Genomic DNA, 17,007 nt, shown 5'->3' on the forward strand with positions numbered 1-17,007 from the left:
TTACCAAAAACCCTACGAAATAATACGTGCCTGCTTGTAATGCATGACTAAAAACATGCTTTCTTGTATATAGTGTCCCCTTATTCGGATGCGGATGCTATGATTTTCCCTGTCCTTTTCTAGCGGATAACCCATTTTTGCAGATTTATTGCCGCAACCCTCTTTTATTTTTTTGGAAATCCAATAAAAATATGAGAAACTCACACTTAGGTATACTTATATCTAAACGAAAACCTTTAGTTTTGTTCATTATTACCGTATTTTCTTTTCATTGGTCATTGTTGTTGGTTTTCTTGTTTTATTTTGAGGGTTATAGTTTTTTTTGCTGATATTTTGCGCATATGCAGATATAAAATAATTTCTTTTGTCCTTTAAAAAAAAATTAACGTTAAGGATGGGGTTAAATATTTTATTATTTTAAACAAGTTTTTCGTATTAAGGGTAACTGGAGGTAAGTGTGACAAATTAAGACTTTTCACAAAATTTTGAAAAAGTCCATAATTTGGACCGATGAAATTTTTGAAAAATAAAAAAATATGAACTTATGCATGTGAGTTTTTATAGAATTTACTATATCATAAATGAGTCCATAAACCATACTTCAATTTATTATTGATGCTCTGTTAAGTAGTTACTTTTTCAGAGGATCTATAAAATCGTTTTTTTTTTTTTCAGTTTTTGTTACACTAGTCCAGCGTTGCCAGATTCCCCGATTTTTCGTATTTCTCCCGATTTTTTGAGCTGTTTACTATTGCCCGATTTTGTGTTTAATTAATTAGGTTTTTTCCCGATTTTCAATTCAAAAAAGGATGTGCTACCTTAACATCGTCACTTTTTTCATAGAAACATTTAAAATTTTATTTTAAAGTTGGCAGAACTTCACTTAAATGTTTTAAAAATTCCTTTCGTCTTATTTGTTTCCTTTTTTTAATTTTTGTTGGTTTTAATCTATCAAGAGAATACCTGATTAACAAAAAGGATCATTCCACAATTCATTATCGACAGACGATATCGTTATGACGATAATCTTGCTTCACTTAAAAGCGATAGTTAATTTTTATCAGACGATATCGTTTTGACGATTGAAAAATTTTTTTTCTGTCTGGTCAATAATATTTTAAAAAATGTCTTCAAAACGGCAGCGCTTATTGACGATAAGTAAAGATCTCGTTTTCATTTTTTTTTTTTTTTTTTTTTCATGGATACTTTCGAAGTTTTTAGGATTTTATTTCATTATTACACCAGAGCGGGCATATAAAAATATTTTTTATAAATGCATTTGTCTTCCATTATAAAAAAAAAATTGCATTGTATGAAATAAAATTGCGTTAAAAAAATGTTAATAAATTTAAACTGAATTAATGCAAAATTTTTTTTCGTATTGGTTTTTTAATTCATACAGGTACAAGAAAAAAAATGGAAGTTACCTACTCGAATTCTGAAAATATGGTTGAATAAATACGAACAAATTAGTAGTTAAACACGAATATTAAGTTCTCTATACCTGATTCTAAATATTGCGGGACGAAATGACAACGTTGCACTTTTCCCAAGATTTTTCTTTAAAAAGAAACGTTTGAAAATCGTTAGACAATTCAAAAAAAGCGACAAATTTAATTAACTTTTATTCTAGCAAACAAGAAAATTCTCATTTTCAAGGACTTTTTAATTTAGAAAATTTTTTACACATACATATTTATATAATATAAGATCTGTTTGGGTACTGTCCAAAACAGAAATATTTCTACTATTCAAGAACTTTGAAGTTTTAAAGATTTCAAATATTTTTGAAGGTTCTCAAACTGTGATGTGGCAAAAAACTTTTTGTGAAGCAAAAAAACGGGCAACCACGTTAACAATTATCGTTTTTTTTTCGATTTTATCAATTCAAAAATTACGGAACGACACCCCCCAGTTTAAAACTCAAAATATTTCAAAACGACAAAAAAGGTCGAAAACAACAAAGAATTCTTTTTACTCTAGTTAAATATTAAACCAAAACACATCTCAGCCTTTGCTCATGAAATAAAAAATGTCTAGGCCGGAATTTGATCCTTATTGTTATTCAACTCAGAACTTGATAGCAATGCTATACAGGAAGTTTTCTATCGAAATTAAAGATTCTGTTTTATTTAAAATCTGTTTTATTTAAAGTCTTGATTTTTTTTTTTTGTTTTAATTTTTACTGATTCCCCGATTTTCCCCGATTTTTGATGTGGTAATCTCCCGATTTCATAAAATATTTTATGGCAACACTGCACTGGTCCTAAAAGCGCGTAAAGAAAAATTATATATTTTTCCACACGTTTAAAACTCGAAACCATTTGCGGGTAATGAAAGGTGAATAAAGTTAGTTTTTATGTAGAATTTCTCTATTTTAATAAAAATTTTGACAACATTATTAATATATTAAATTAATTTATTTAATTTTAACACCTTAACTAGCTTTCTGAGATAGACCCCATTTATTATTGCGCTGTCTGCTAGCAGACACCATATTTTATAAATGAAATGTAATTTAAATTAACAAAATCCACGAAAACCCAAATTAAGTAGAAGCCAGGGGCGTTAACTCCCTTGGGGCAAGCGGGGCGGTGCCCCGGGGCCCCGACCGACCCTAGGGCCCCCACTAGAGACAATGCAGAGAAGGAAACTGTTAGCATAAATTGAGTTATGAAGTAAATTAAAATGTATTTGAATCATTTTGGATACAAGGAAGACAAATTATGTCGTTCAGTGTAATTGGTAGCCACACAATATATATTGATTTAAAAAAAGGTTACCCCAGGGGCCCCAAAAAAATAAACTGCTTTTTTAAAAGAAAAATTATAATTTTATCTTAGGGCCCAAAAAAATATTAGTTGCAATTAAATTAAACTACATTTGTTGATGGATTACTAAATATTACTTTAGGAGTCCCAAAAAATATGACTTCGGTGCTCCAAAAATATTATATGAAGGGTCTTAGGGGCCCCAAAATCTATTACTAAGGATCCCAAAAATATTCATCAAATTTTTTGATGACATGACAAATATTATTTGAGGATGCTCAAAAGCTATTACTTCAGTGGTTCAAAACAATTAAATGGAAAATTAAATATCAATTCAGGGGCCATAACATAAATACATCAGGGCCCAAAATAAAAACATTACGTTATTGGTGGCATTTCGAATATTACTTCAGAACAGAGGCCCCAATACCTATTAATTCTTGGCTCCAAAAAAATTATATTATATTTTAGGGGCCTCTAAGCACTTAATTTTGAGGCCCCAAAAATAATATTTAAGGGGCCCCAAAAGAAATAAACTATGTTTGATGATGGAAAATTAAATGTGTGCATATTACTTCAGAACAGAGGCCCCAAGAACTATCCATTCTAAGCTAAAAAAATTGTATTTTAGGGGTCTCTAAATATTTAATTTTGGGGCCCCTAGTACAAGTGTTTACTACTTTTATGATAGACATTTTAAGTAAGTATAGCAAAGTGGATTAAGAACATATTAAAACATTCAAATAAACCTAAAAATAAATAAGCCATACAAAAAAAAAATTTATGGCGTATACGTACTTTTTTTTGTATATAAGGGGCCCCCAAATATCAAAGGGGCCCCAAAATTTAGTCTTGCCCCGGGGCCCCGGCGACTAAACGTACGCCACTGGTAGAAGCGCATTTTAAGTGGCTCCAGGTGTGACCTTATCAGTGCTATTAGTTCTCAAACTAACATAATATCTTGCATCATCTCAGAGCCCCCCTCTCTGAATGGAATGCCATTTTATAAAAAATTGGAGCTGATGTGGGTTGTTTTTTTTTTTTGAAGTTATACTTCTTATGGGAGGGTGGGTATGAAAATTTACTTTTTGACAAGAATGTCAAAGGGATTATGACGCGATCACCCTGGGTAGCAGGGCTGTCGTTTCACCTTTAGAGTAGGCAGTACTTTAGTATTTAAAAATGCAGTACGCCGCAGTACGGCATACATAAAACACACAACTCGTTGCAAGTTACATGTGGCAAGTTGCATGTGGCAAGTTGTATGTGGCAAGTTGCATGTGGTAATTTCCATGTGGCAAGTTGCCAGGGTTGCAAAAAGCTCACATTTCAGCTCAGCTCACAGTTCAGCTCAAATTTGAGCTAGGTACCATAGCTTAGCTCATATGAGCGCCCCAACTTCCAACGCCTATATCTCGGAATTTTGAAGAAAATGAAAAAAAAATTTTTTTGATGCCAAAAGGTAGCGGGGACTCTAACCTACATTTGGGTACAACTCTCATCCCTGTAGGTCCACGCGTTCTCAAACCGCGAGAACTTAAAAGTAAAAAAAAAATAGGCACGATTCTGAATAAATAGGCATGATGTGGCGGTTTAGCATGGAAGGCGATTTTTTAAAAATCTGACAATGTGCAAAGCGTAGGCCCATGACACAAGCTATCATTTAGCATCACTCCCAAAAATTGCTCTCAAGCGGTTTAGCTTCCAGGAGCGTTCAAAGATTCGGGGATTTTTCGAAAAAAAATTTTACCCTAACTTTCAAACGCGATTTTCTCGGAATTTTGAAAAAAATCGAAAAACCGGATCATACCACTATCGGGTAGCTGAGAATATAACCCTTCATATGGCACCACTCCCCTGTCTCTAGATCAAAGCGTTCCAACGCCTATATCGCGGAATTTTGAAGAAAATGAAAATAAAATTGTTGATGCCAAAAGGTAGCGGGGACTCAAACCTACATGTGGGTACAACTCCCATCCCTGTAGGTCCACGCGTTCTCAAACCGAGAGAACTTAAAAGTAAAAAAAAAATAGGCACGATTCTGAAAAAATAGGCATGATGTGGTGGTTTAACATGGAAGGCGATTTTTTAAAAATCTGAAAATGTGCAAAGCGTAGGCCCATGACACAAGCTATCATTTGGCATAACTCCCAAAAATTGCTCTCAAGCGATTTAGCTTCCAGGAGCGTTCAAAGATTCGGGGATTTTTCGAAAACAAAATTTACCCCAACTTTCAAACGCGATTTTCTCGGAATTTTGAAAAAATCGAAAAACCGGATTGTACCGGAATTTTTTTTATGATAAAAAAAGAAATATTTTACTAAAAAAAATAGAAATATATTTACTATTAAAAAAACCAAGAGAAAAGATCACGAAAAATTATCTGTCTTATTTATAAAAATATTCTGTGAAATAAATTTCACAGAATAAATTGAAAACTACATAGACGCAAGGAGGATGAAAGAATTAATTTATTGTTCACTTGATAAAAATGTAAAAAAACGAATTGTGGATTAATTAATTTAATAATAGAAGTTAAAAATATCAAATGAAATTTATTTACATATACTGAATGAGAAGTATAACTTCAGTCGCGTGTACATGTGTACACACACTCTTTTTTTTTTTTGTAATGAAAAAACAAAATAATTAATTTAAGTTCCCATACTCATACATGACTCATCGAAAGTCATTTTATCTCATATCCTGCGGCAGATTTAACAACTTTTTGTTGCACTACACAACCATAAAGCAATTAACAACAAAACAAATTTATAAAAAACGCAACATTTTGTGGCAGTAAGGTATATAAGTACTTCCATTTTCCACATAACAAAAGCAATTAAGAACAAAAGAAGGAAATTACATCCTTTTTTCTTGGGTTTCATCAGCAAATCACGCAACAATCTGTGCAAAAAATAAAAATTCAGCAAATAACCGCCTTTTTGCTAAACGACTTCATAAGGATTTCACTTTTTTTGCCTTAAATATACCAAACGTAGGAACATATGCCACGTAATTTGTTATTGTGCATAAAAGCCAATTATCCTTTTTTTTTGGTTTGGTTGTGTTCTGATTAAGAAACGAATAAAAATGAATTGAAAGAGGTCGTACGAATGCGGTCCAGGTGCTTAACATCTTTCACAAGCAAATTCCTTTCCGAGGACCTTGCCCTAACCTACTTATTTTGTGGTTGCTGCTCGCCACCAATATAATTGGTGCCGGATTTTCCAAATTAAATTATGACTTCTACCATCCCTTTTGACTTGACCACGAATATTGACTCAAGGCAGATTCAGAACATTATTATCTGTTAAATCGCCAGTTTTGTATATTCGTTGTGTCGTGTTTTACAAGTCCAAAAATCAACCACAAATCGTTGAGGAGATACATTTTCTGTCGAAGTGATTGTGTGTATCCTTAACAAGACAATCGAAAAATAGCGACGAGTAATTTAATACGCCCGGTAGATTATTATTGCAGTGAAATTGATGCGTCCCCTGGGAATGTTTAACTTCGTTTTTGTTTCATCTCTACTCAACTGCTGTTGGAAAAAATCCAAACCCCATTCCATCAGAAATGTATATAGAAAATCCAGGGGATGATGTGAAAATCTTTACCCGACGACGACGACTGACGCTTACCAAAATTAAATGGGTCGATCCGATAAGGTAATTGGGGTGAAGTGTATGTCAACAAGGGAGGGTTACAATTACAACTTCTGATGGATGGAATGGATATTAATTTAGATTTACAGAGACGCCATGCATCGCCATGTTGAACATGATAATGTTGTCCTTTTATTAAACGAACAAGAACAATGTATCAAATGTTTGACTGTGTGTGTGAGTCTGAGATAAATTCATAGTCAATTAAATTCTATTCAGTTGTTAAGTGGAAACATTATTTGATGAAGAACAATGACAATCACTTTAAAATAAATGAGATTTTAACTCAAAAGGGTGTTTTAGTGCTCTTTGAAGAGTTTGGCAGTTTTTGTTGTTTGTGAATGGAAACGTTAATTTTTCTAAAAATAAAAAAATAACTCTATAAAGTATTTAACATTTTTAAAATTGTGAACTGAACAATCACTGAAAACTGACTGCATTATGGGACTTATCATCTAGTATTTTCAACTCAAAACAGTGACTATTAATTTTAATGCTTCAAAAATGGACAAAAGACATTACAGTTTTTTTATGGACGTTCCGATCCCAAGAAATAATTATTTAATTACATGCATATTAATTTTATACTTATGAATTAGGATCGCTTATAAGGATCTAATTTAACGATTGTTAAAACAAATTGTAGTGAGATTTCACACTTGCATAGTAAAATAGTAATGCAAATCTGAAAGAATTTTATCAACCATGAAATAGTAAAAACATTTTTTTAATTTGTTTAGCTAAAGACCATGAGATTTTAAGAGCAAATGATATTCTCCTAATTCGTTTCGATCACTTAAAATTTTACATTTCGAACAATCACTCTGCGTAAAAGGATAGAAAAACCATGCATTTCCTTGAGATTTGATATTTGCCGCCTTCATCTGTTTTAAGTGGTTATGTCTGCCTATTAATTCGTCGGTCGTATAGTTTTGTTACTCAGTTATATAGGACAAATTAACTCAATGATATGCATATTGAATGACACAACGGTAGTGTGGTCGTTTGGTTAGGAAATTGAAATATAATTATAAGGACATGTGTTTTTTCTAATTTGTTAGGAAAGGAAAGTACAGGCAACTTAAGGACTTAGGAACACCATATAATTGGGGACCACACAACGGGTCGTGATGTGAGGTAGTATAAGTGGTTTTTAGAATCCACAAAGTGGAGTGAGAATTGAACAATCAATATAACGTTCATACTTCTTTTTTTTTAATTGAATTCAGTAATGATAAAACAATTTTTAATTTCCAATAAAAAATAAAGAAATCACATTTCCATTGAGATAATTGAGTAAATTAAAGACTTTTTAAGTGTAATGAAAATAAACACATCATTTTATACATACAAATTGAGAACTATAATAAAAAATAAATTTGAGTCAATGTTTTAAGCAAAAAATAAATTTATTTTTTTATGTTACTATTTTTCTAAACATTAAAACAAACATTATTTCTATCCTCGTGATTTTAAGCCACTGAGGATCGATCTTAGGTTACTTGGTCCAGTTTTAGTTAAATAAAAACTCTCAATATTTGTATCAGGGCAAGGATTCTTATGTGAAAACATATTTTTTTCCGCATTAATAGAAGCATTGGAATAAGACAGTTTTTCGAATCAAGTAATTTCCTTTAAAATGGCATTTATTTGTTAGTGCATATTTTTGCATATTTTGCTTTAAATGCATAAAAACGCATATTTCGGTTTTTAGTGCATATTTTAATGATAAACACATATTTTTGTGTCATATTTTTGAAAAAAGAGAAGATTTTTTTTGTTTCACTTAAATTTTAATTTGATTCAAGGGTGTAGGTAGGTACGCAACTTAATCATTTTAATTTCAACACCCATGAAAGAACGCATTTTGCAGCACTTAATACAATTCCAACCTTCACAGTTTCTAGTTTTACTGCAGTGAAAAACCTACTATGCAAATAATTTTGAAAATTTTGAAGAAGTTTTCAATTAATTGGATGACTCTATAAAAAAAAAAACTAAAAAAAATGTAAAACAATGCTGAAAAATCGTTTCGTCAAAACCTGACGATGAAGAGGTTTTGGTAAACTTTTCGGGTAGAGAGATACTTGCGTTCAAAAATGCTCCAATGACACCGACTAAATTTGAACCGTAATTTTGCATGTACAAAAGCTATGTCAGGCCAAATAGGCAATATAATTCATTTTATTTATGGTTTTGATGACAAATTAAACATTTATACATAAGTTCTTACACGTTTTACGCGAATCATTGGCTTTTTAGGACTAATTACAGATTTTACTGTCTCTTCGAAAAAAACACCCTTTCACCAAAATTTTTTTTTTATGAAAACTCTTTATTCTTGCTTTCTATCCCAAAATCAATGTTTTTACCGTATTTAATTAGGGTGACCCATCATTTTTGTTTTCACTTAAAAAAACACCCTAATAACCATGATATTTTTATAGACTTTTTATGTACTTGTTTCTTATCTTAAAAGTAACATAATTGCTAAATTTCAATAGGATACCACTAATATTACTCTAGTATGTATTACACACTTTTTCAAATATACCCTTTCACATAAAAAAATTTATATACTTACATTATTCGTAATTTCCATTTGAAAGAGAACATATTTAATGAATTTCGTAAGGGTACCATTTATACCATTGATTTTATCGGACTTATCCCAGATTTTTCCCTATTTCCCAAAAAAACACCCTTTAACCTAAAATATTTGTATAGACTTTTTAAGTTCTTGCTTTCTGTTATAAATGAAACATTTTAACAAATTTTTATTGGTGTAACAATTTTTTCCCAGTTTTTATGGTACTAATTCCGAATTTCATCATTTTTTGAAAAAAAAACACCCTTTCACTCAAAATAATTTTTTACTTTTTATAGATTCTTAATTCTTATACCAACCAAAACTATTTCACCAAATTTTAAAAATTAATAAAATATAAGTTAGCTGTTATGATACCTTTCTCACACACAACTTAACCTATCAAAAAAACACCCTTTCACCCAAAATATTTTTAAAAACTTTATGAATTATTTGTCCCTGTTTTATCTTAAACCTTCATCCCAAATTTTGTCAGTGTAGCATGTTTTTCACATGGGTTTCGGTTATATTTTACATGTTGAGATCGAAAAACAAGCACCCTGGGTTTTAATCGGAAATAACTTTTCTTAGAGCAATCGTATTGACTTAATTTTTATGTCATTAGATTCAGCATCAAAAAATACCTTGAAAACATGTGTCATATGATGATATTCAACAAACAATATTTTTCAGTATATTTTTGACCTTCACCCCCTCCCTCTTGTCCGCGAAAAAACACCCTTCCACCCAACTTTTTTTGTACTTGGTTCTTATCCCAAAAGCAAACTTTTTGCCAAGTTTTTTGAGTGTAACAATTTTTTTTTTATTTATTGATTTTATGTATACTATTTTACCTGTACCTACTATGTCCGCAATTTTAAATTCTCAAAAAAAAAAAAAAATAGAGAAATAGAGAGATATGACTTTAACTATGCAGTAAATCCTAACATATTACTTAGACTTGGATTTGTTTGAATATTCGCTAGTTGGAAAAACGAGAAGCCACGTTTGTCACAAAATCCACATTTTGTGAGCATTTTGAGCGAATCTGAATGGACTGAACTCTTTTTATGAATTTGGGCAAACATATTTTTTTATTATTCTTAAATATTGTAATGACTTCGAAATGTAAATTTAGCAGAAGCAAGAATAATGCAAACACATTATTTCGGATATCTAAAGTAAATTTTTTGACATGACGAAAATTTCGTAATTCATAAAATTAACAAAAATTTAAATTTTATAAGTTCAAGTCTTCTATATTATATTAATGTCAAAATTGTAAAATAATAGTTAGTATGATTAAGCCTTGATTAGGTCAAACAGTAGTCAATCATTTATTATAATATACCAAATATTTTATGTACTTAAAAAAGGACAGAAAACAGATTTGTTCACCTCTTCATTTTATCCACAATAAACCGATTAAGTACCAAATGTATCTCTTCAGTTATTTCTCCATTAGCAAAAATGTAACAAAAACAAAAATTCCAATTTAGGTTTTGTCTTCTCTCAATTTCATAATTTCCATATTTTTATGTGAAACTCATAAAAAACACCATCAGCTCAAATTGGCTAGCTGTAAAAGTGTAACAAACATCCCCAAACCCATAACCATCTTGTTAGATAATATTACACAACAAGAGGGTACATTTTATGATAAAAACACCCACCATTTTCATCACCACATCAAGTCACAAAAAGCCTCAGGGTCACGTCTTTTCATTATTTCCCCGCAGACTTCTTGTATTATTATATTCTACTACACTGGGTGTCTGTCTAGATGGTATAAGCTAAAATGACAGGGTGTACATCAGCTAACAAAAACATTCATTCAACTTAAGAAAAACATGCGGGGGGATAAATCATAGCAATCATCACGTTCAATTACTCCCGAGGGTGGATTTACTGTAAATGGGCGGAGATGTAATGATTTGTGTTGTAAAAGAAAAAAAAAAAAGTGGTCCACCAGCTTAAGCGATGAGATGTTCATTTTATTTATGCGTCTTTTTCGGTATGTTTATGTGGATTTTACTTTTAGTGTGTGTCACCCTTGTTAAGAGTGACATGGCAGCAGCATCACAGCAGAAGGTATATGCGGGTAACAACATGCAGTCAATTTAAATGCTGCTAGTAAGTGGATCATGTTAAGGGTAATGATGAATAAAATAAAAGGGAGGATTTTCTACAACAAGCGTACATAATGAATGTACATAAAATCTGCTCTGGAATATATAATTTTTTTACCCAAACTATGAGGTTTTGTCTAGAATTGGAAAAAACGTGATTTAATTTAATGGAACTCAATTATGTTAACGTAAAGTAAACTTTTTTAAGTGTTAAAATAGAAGAATTAAAAGTTCCAACTAAAATAAAAATTTAGGAGGAAGATTCGGAAAAGCCAAAAATTCCAGAAACCCTAAAATACTAAGAATTCAAATTTTTCAATGTAACAAACCGAGAAACAATAATGTCGGGTTAATGGCTTTAAATCCAAATACCCTAAAATCATAAAAACCCCTTACTCTACCAATAGCTAAGCCAAAATCAGTTTTTCTGAAAATCGAGATAACCCGAAACTTAGAAAACTCAAAATCCTGAAAACCAAAAATCTTCTTTCGAAACCCAAAACCAGAAAAAAATACCCAAATTGAAAACTGCAAATCGAAAACTTGCAGATAGCTCATTACAAAATGCTAAAATTCCATCCCCAAAACCAATAATGGTGAAAATTGACAGTGGTTGAGAATACCCAAAATCCGGAAAACCCGCTAATAGGAGAGATTGGGTGAAATCAAAACTAAAAAAAGTGGTAATCGAACATCTCGATTGCAAAAAAGTCAAAAATTCTGAAAACCCGAAGGTTCTGAAAACACAAAATTCAGACTTCAAACTTTTAAAACCGAAAATGCCCAAACGAAAAAAACCTTAAAATCCCCAAAAACTGAAGTGCAACAATCGTGACAAACAAATTTTTAATTAACACAAAATTGGGTCGTCGAGATTGGGGGTTTAAGAATTTTTGCATTTTTGTTGTTTCGAATTTGGTCTCTCAGAATTTCGTGATTAGAGATTATCTTGGGTTTTCTGAGTTTTGGGGTCTTACAATTTTGGCTTTTTGTACTTTCTGTATTTCAACTTTTGTGTCTTTTGTAAAGACATGAAAATCTATAAAATCCAATCCATTTTGGGGATTTTTGTGTCTTTATATTTTTTCGAACTCAAAATGTTTGTATTTATTTTAAATTTTCTGGATTTCAGGTATTCGGGATTTAAGATATTTTTTATCTAGAATAATGATTCAATCCCAAATCCAACAATTACCATTAAATTTTTAGTTTTTGTTTTTTTTAATTTTTACGCACAATAATATGCATCATATTTGTAAAATTTTTCTGAAATAATTTCAGTTTTATACAAAAACAACTGCCATTTAAATCCTCCTTTTTTTCCTCCTTCAAAAAGGAATCATCCTGAATTCCAAAGTATTTTTTTTTTATTTTTTTCCTTTTACAAACTGACTGCAACCTGCTGACAACTGGTCAGCGTGTTTAATGTTTGGTCATTTATCTTCGTGCAAATTGGCTCTTAATTTCGCGCGTCCCCGTTGTGCTCTCCTTTCTGGCCTGAAATGCAAAAATGGTAGTGAACGTATGAACAGCCGTCTCATCGTCCTACACACGTTTTCCTTTCGGGGCTCAAAAAAAAAAAAATAAGGAAAATAAAAAAAAAAATACAAGAAGAATACTAAATTATGTCTCACATCAGATATGAAGGGCTACGGGCTTCTTGCAGCAGTTTATTGTTGCATTGTTATAATATCCTCCTCTCTTCTTCTGACTGAACGATGTGGCATCGCTCGCATCATATCGTGAAGTTATGTGGTGGGAAGTTGTTTGGTTGTTATACGTCCTGAACTGGCATTCATTAATAAACAATTTTTTTTTTTAATTCTGCTCCTCCTGTTAATCTAATTTGAAGAGGGATTAAGCAGCATAATACAAAGTGAGTAAAAAATTACAGAAATAAAAAAAAGGGCTAAGGGCTGAATTTTTGGAAGTTTAAAGGATCATTTCCTCATTTTATCCGGACTATCTGGAAACAACGACTCGGTACTAATGATACAAATCTGCATGTTTCACGCAAGTGCTTGTGGCTGAGGAGAGTTTATTTAAGTTGAGGTTTTATTTTTTTTTTGAAAGCCTTTTGTTGATTGTCGTGAGAAAATTATCCAATAATTTAAAGTTAAATAACATTTGAAGTAAGATTTCTTTCAAGAAGCATTCACGTAAGGAATGATAATATTTTCGTTTATCAAAGTTCACATTAAAATTCTGGGGAGACCTTTAGTGCAGTGCATTTATGATGTTCATATGTATATGGGTGAATATCATAACCATGATTTTTCGCACTCGTGAAATTCACCTATTGGCCGCCATTTTGGATTTTATTTTTTATTTAATATCTCGACTTCTATTCCAGAACGTAGAGAATTAAAATTCCCTTCTTTGTATTAAGAACACTTTTCGATATTCTTAATATTAAAAAAGTTAAAAGCCAAAAAAGTAAAAAAAAGCACTTTTTATGAAAATTATTAAAAAAAACCTTCCGAGAAAAGATTGTTCACCTTAAAATTATCTACAACTCTGCTATACAACTTTTTTATGTGTTGCTATAAACACAAAATAAGTAGATAATACTTTTTTGTATTTTGTTATTAAAATGGCATAGGGGAAGGTGGCCTAAAATGGCCCCCCCCTAAGGAAAATGTCCTATATCTCGAAAAACAGTAGCATTCAAACTTAAATGCTATATACTTTTCAAAGTTTAATATATTACTCTCACATTTTTTTCATTTGCGAGTTGAAAAAGTTCCAAAAAGTATTTAATTTTTTTAATTATCACTGATCAAATTTATCCGGGTAAAATGGCACACTGTCCAAACATACGTGATTTTAAATGAAAATTGAGTCAAAGGGCTTCTTTTCCATTTTCTTGGAACAAGTGGTGCTTAATCCCCCCAGATCTTTCATCGAGTCATTCAAAACCCAGTTCATGTTGGTTGCTCGTCTCGTTTTTGTAGTTTTTGCAACTTTGAGTGTTTTGGATGCTTTTTTCCAGGTTTTTGACGGAATCAAGGGCTTTCCTCAGTCCAGGACTTCCTCTCTGTACATCGTTTATAAATAGCAACTATTTTTACTTTTAAAAAAATTAAAATGTGAAAAAAAAATTAAAATGACATGTGAAATAGGTATGCCATTTTACCCGAGCACTAAGTAGGCCATTTTGCCCATTTTGAGTTTTTTCAATTTAATTTTTACACCAAAAAATTTAAAATCGTTTTAAACCAACTTATTTCAGTAAATTAATAAGAAATACTTCATGCGTACACACATTAACTTCTTTTTCCAAAATACAATGTTTTTCATACTTTTTTTTGCAAAAAAATTTCACAAAATTTTAACGAGTGTACTTTTTGATGTGTATAGAGACAGTTTGACCTGTCAAATTTCAAATAATGGCTTGAAGTTCCTTAAATTTCGTATATGTTGGTTTTGCCAGATAAACTAAAAAATCGCGTTCATAAAACTTTCTAATTATTTTCGATTCTACGATTTCTAGCAAGGGGGCCATTTTACCTTGGGGTGCCATTTTTGGCCACTTTCCCCTACCTACAAAATTTTTAATTCCATAACGCAGGCTTCCAAATGCTTTCTCGAAATCCAGGAAGCATGGTAAGGTAACCATTTCTATGTCTTGATGCACTGTACTTTATGGGAGCCTCTTTATAATTAAGTTGGAAATGTCAGTCAGCTGATTTCTTCGGTTTTAATAAATAAAGCTTTTCGGAAATTTTTAGTGAGGTATGCCCAAGTTCAGGCTGTCAACTGCATCATTTGCAGGGTTGGTATCACTGAATGTTGCTTTATCCACATTTAGTAAAGCAAAGTCCTTTAAAAGGATGCTTCAACTTCCTCTAAGAAGACTGAGATTGCGAAAAGTTTTTGTGTGAAGTTAAACTCAGAAGTCGGATGCACAAATTACCTTGTTGGTGTTGAGGATTTCCGATACCTTGACCTGAAAACCCAAATTTTCGAAAGCTTGGGAAATTCAGGTAGTTTTGAGAGACTGCAAATGTACATATCATAAGCACAACGCCAAAACCACGAATCTGCAAAATTGAAGTTTTGAGAAAATTGGCTTCAAATAAGTTTTGACAAACTCATGTAATCTTATGAGAACTCGTGCAAATAAAATTGATAGTTTAGGCTTTTAGGCAACGGATGGAGGATCGGAGTCAAAGCAGTGAATAGAGGGACCGATAACAAGGTTAAATGACGCATTAAAGTGAAAATGTCAAAAAATGCAGATTCGCGATTTTGGCTTTGTGCCGACGATATTTACTTATATTTTTAAATCTTTTTTTCAAAGGACACCGATTGGGCAAGTGTTCCTCTTTTTAAAGAATATCAACGAAAATTATTTAAGTATATAAAATTCACTACTGTTTTCAACTTCAATCAGGGACTAAAAATAGTCGAACAAATAAATTTTGAAATTAATGGCGTTTGGCGTGTCAATTCGTTTCTGCTCAAGTAGAGAGGTCTTTTAGCTAGCTTTTGGCAGTTCAATACTTTCATAATTAAATATTAAGCTCTTTTTTTTTTTACTTGGTAAATACCTTTTTTTTTCTTTTTATTGATTTTAATTTGCCTTTTTTAAATTTTGTTGGTCATAAAAATCCTTTCCCTAGCTGATGTCATTCCATAAATTCGGTTAATCGTCTTTAAGGCAACAGACTCGGGCTTCTATGCCTGCAATTTTTTCTGGAAATATTTGTTTTATAGTGTTTTTTTTTGGGTTGGGGTCGAAATTCTGTATGTTGCAAAATAAAAAAAAAAAAAAACGGGAGCGGGTCATAATTCTGCTTGTCAAAATTCTGTGGGGTCAAAATACTGTAATACCATAATTCTGTACGTCATTATACTGTATAAATACAAAATTCTGTACGTCAAAATACTGTATGACAAAATACTGACATGCAAAATTCTGTTTTGTAAAATTCTGTACGGCAAAATACTGTATATCAAAATTCTGTAAAAATGCTGTAAAAAAATATCGTTTTGATAATGTAAAAAAGTGCGCGCGCACAGTATTTTGACCCCACAGAATTTTGTCGTACAGAATTTTGACAAGCAGAATTATGACCCGCTCCCGTTTTTTTTTTTTATTTTTCTAGTTCATGCCCCGGCGTTAATGGCACATTTAAGAATTTTCTCCAATATACCTACTATCCTTAAGTATACGAATTTTTAATAGATGCTCATAGTTATGATAGAGTTAGGGCCATTTTATTCACTATGCTTCAACTTGAAATAAACTCTAAAGCTAGCTTACTTGAGAGTTGTCTTCAAATCAACATCTCCTAACTTCTCAGTTAAAAACCTAAAGTTGATCTACTTTCAGTTTGAAAAATATCCCTGGGATATTTATGACAATTTATAAAATACTGTCAGTTACAAAGCATGATTATGAAATCTGTGTGTCATTCAATCAAAAAATCTTTGTGTTTTGTTTACTTTTTTTTAATAATCAAAAAATGAGTGAATTTGAAATGTTATTAATTGTGGAAATATTTCAGACACCAATTTCAATAAGCAATAATATTTTTTAAGACATACCTACATATTCCACATCAGAAAAAACAGAAGAATTTATTTTCCGCAAAAAACCAAGCCTCCAGAAAGTAAAATAATTTTCGTCACAAACTTTTATTTATTCCTTTAACAAATATGTACATGCACAATATTATAATATGCAATTCTCTTCCTTTATGAACTATGTAATTTTCTTAATAATAAAAAGATTAGCACAAATTAGAATATTTTTTGTGGTTTTTCAATGTTGTCAACACAGCATTTCACTTTGGCATCTCATAAATAAACCAAAGGCTCCAAAGTTTCCATCATCTTCACCGAAA

This window comes from Episyrphus balteatus, chromosome 3, assembly GCF_945859705.1.
Source record: "Episyrphus balteatus chromosome 3, idEpiBalt1.1, whole genome shotgun sequence".
Taxonomy (NCBI): Eukaryota; Metazoa; Arthropoda; class Insecta; order Diptera; family Syrphidae; genus Episyrphus; species Episyrphus balteatus.